The following is a 3,461-nucleotide window of genomic DNA, read 5'->3' as shown; positions in this document are numbered from 1 at the left end:
CCTTACTTAGCCTTTCAGCCTAAATTTTGTCATCCATAAAAAGAGCATAGTATCTACTTAATAGGCTTGTTAACAGGACTAAATAAAATATGTACATGTAACTGTTATTGACTATGATAATTTGATTTCATATAGATAGAAAATCAGGAATTGATCACCCAGTAACTGAATAAGGATTTCCATCGTTGATAATGTGAATTTAGAGGAGAACTCATAATAAAAGGTTTCTAACATTACTAAATTTATCATTTGTAAGGAGAGATAGTAGTAGGGCATTAACCCACCAAAGTCAAGTATTTTCTATTACAATTTGACTGAACTATGACTTTCAAATTAAACTTGTAAGTCATCTAATCCAAGACAATTGTCTTACTGACCATGGATATCTGATTCTCTTGCCTCCAGTATTGCCAACTAATCACCTCTTGTTAAATAAATAGTCCCATAAGACCATTTAAAGCCTTTCATTATGTGCTATAATCTTTGATATTCCTCCTCCTATCACATCAGAAAGAGAAAAAAGAAGAAAAGAAAACTATGATGTTTCTCAACCTTGGCATTATGGGGATTTGGGGCTGGATAATTCATTGTTGTGGGGGCTGTCCTCTGTATTGTAGAATGTTTAGTTACATCCGTGGCCTCTACCCGACAGATGCCTAGAATGCCCTCCCTACAGTTGTGACAAGCAAAAATGTCTCCAGACAATCCCAAATGGTTCCACGAAGGTCAAAATAACCCCCAGTTACAAACCATTGACGTACAGCTACAACAATCAGCAGCAGAAAAAGGACTGATTTTTTTTTCCCCTCCAAATGCTACAGTTTAAGACCAAGGAAGTCCTTTCCCAGAAGTTTTCAGTGGAGTTTTCCTCTGTTGCCCAGGATTGTCACATTCCTATGCCTAACCCAACCACATGCAAGGCAAATGGGAGCCAGCACTGCCCTTAGATTCAGTTGAGTGAGATTCTGCTCCAGCCCACGTCTCACAGCCTTGTAATTTAGAATATATATATAATTTTTACAATTAACCTTTTTCGAATAATTTAAATTTATGGAAAAATTGCCAAGAGAGTACAGAAAGTTCCTGTATATCCTTTACCCCATTCTCCCTCATATTAGCTTCTCATATACCTGTGGTACATTTGTCAAAATTAAGAGGTTAATATTGCTATTAGTATTGCAATATTACTATTAACTAAGTTCATTACTTAGTTTCTTAACTATTACTATTAATTAAGTTCCACACTTTCTTCAGATTTTTCCCACCAATGCTCTTTTTCTTTTCTTTCTTTTTTTTTAATGTTTATTTATTTTTGAGACGGAGAAAGACAGAGCATGAACAGGGGAGGGTCAGAGACAGAGGGAGACACAGAATCTGAAGCAGGCTCCAGGCTCTGAGCTGTCAGCACAGAGCCCGACGCGGGGCTCGAACCCACGGACCGTGAGATCATGACCTGAGCCGAAGTCGGACGCCTAACTGACTGAGCCACCCAGGCACCCCCCAATGCTCTTTTTCTGTTCTAGACTCCCACCCAGGATACCACATTACAGTTAGTCATCAAGTCTCCTTAGTTCTCTCTGGTTACGGGGTTATGGGCCAATGGAAGGAAGTCCACAGATGTAAAGTGTTCTTCTCATAACATTATGTCAGGAATATATACTATCATTGTGATTGATCACTGCTATTGTTAATTTTAATATTTAAAGTAGTGTTTGCCAGGTATTTCCATTATAAAGTTACTGTATAAGTAACTTTGGAAGTTACTTTGGAAGCAAGCCACTACGTTCAGCTCATATTCAAGGGGACAGGGACTAAGTTCCATCTTATGACGGGGATAATATTTACATATATTGTTTGGTATTCTTCAGTTAAAAATTTTATCTCTTTTTATCCATTTATTTATTCAATTATATGTTTCTACCAGTATGGATTCAGGTATATATATTTTGTTATGTGGGTTATGTTATTACATTATTTTGTTTTGTTGCTCGCATTGTTTCAGCTTAGGCTATTGGGCTTTCTTTCAGGTCAACTCCTGTTTTTTTGTTTAATGTTTGTTTATTTATTTAGTTATTTATTTAGAGAGCACAGACGTGCACAAGCAGGGGAGGGGCAGAGAGAGGGGGGAGAGAGAATCCCAAGCAGGATCTGTGCTATCATCACGGAGCCTGATGCAGGGCTTGATATCATGGACCCATGAGATCATGACCTGAGCCAAAACAAAGAGTTGGACACTTAACTGACTGAGCCACCTAGGCGCCCCTGACTTCTGTGTTTTTTTGACACATTCCTAAAATTTCTGTATGTTTTGAGTACTTCCTTCCTCCCTTGCTGGTAGTATGAGTCAGGACTACCTTGTATTTTCTCTGCTTAGTCTTAGAATTAGCCATTTCTCCAAGGATCCTAGGTTCCTTTTGTTAGAGAGTGGTATTTACAATCCAGGATTTGGGTGTGAGTATGCTCATTGCAATTGGATTTCAGTGCATCCAATTCCTCTCAGCAGGTGGAGCTATGCATATGTATACAAATATATACGAACTTATGTATAATTACTTCCATACCTATCTGTGTGTATATATATATATATGTGTGTGTGTGTGTGTGTGTATATATATATATATATATATATATATATATATATATATATATAAGCAGAGCTAATTCTGTAATCTCTCATTGTAATCATTACCATAGAGTTATTTTTTTTCCTCGATGAGTTATAACTTCTTTCTCCCACAGTGAGAAACCTGGCCTCCATTATGTACAGAAAAGGGAGGCAGAAGAGTCAATGTGAGGGTGATGGTTTGTGAGAGTTAACTGGCATTATTAGCTTTTAGAATGATGGGGTGCATGGGTGGCTCAGTCAATTAAGTGTCTGACTTTGGCTCAGGTCATAATCTTACAGTTCAAGGGTTCAAGCCCCAAATTAGGCTCTGTCAGAGCATGGAGCCTACTTCAGATTTTGTGTCTCTCTGTCTCTCCTCCACTCTCGGTGGAGACACTCTCTGTCTCTCTCTCAAAATAAATAAATAAACCTTCAAAATAAAAAAAAAGAAAAGAAGAGAAAATGAAAGGGGGCATTAACTAAGGAATGTGGGCAGCCTCTGGAAACTGGGAAAGGCAAGAAAAACAGATTCTCCTCTAGAGCTTTTACAAAGGAACACAGCCCTGATGATACCTTTATTTTAGCTCAGTGAGACATGCACATTTAGGTCTTCTGAGCTCCAGAACTGTAAGATAAAAAAATTGTGTGTGTTGTTTTAAGCCACTAAGTTCATAGTATTTTGTTACAGCAGCCATAGGAAACTCACATAGACACTCTGTCAATCTGATCTTTCTGACTTCCATTTATATATTCTATATGTTTTCCTTTCTTACTTTCTTGTTTAAGCAAAATCACATACTTACTTAGTGTTAACCTTTGGTTGCAATCACTATCCAGACATTTCCCAGGTGGATCA

This window comes from Panthera onca, chromosome B2, assembly GCF_046562875.1.
Source record: "Panthera onca isolate mPanOnc1 chromosome B2, mPanOnc1 haplotype 2, whole genome shotgun sequence".
Classification (NCBI taxonomy): Eukaryota; Metazoa; Chordata; class Mammalia; order Carnivora; family Felidae; genus Panthera; species Panthera onca.
Note: the sequence above shows the minus strand (reverse complement) of the source record.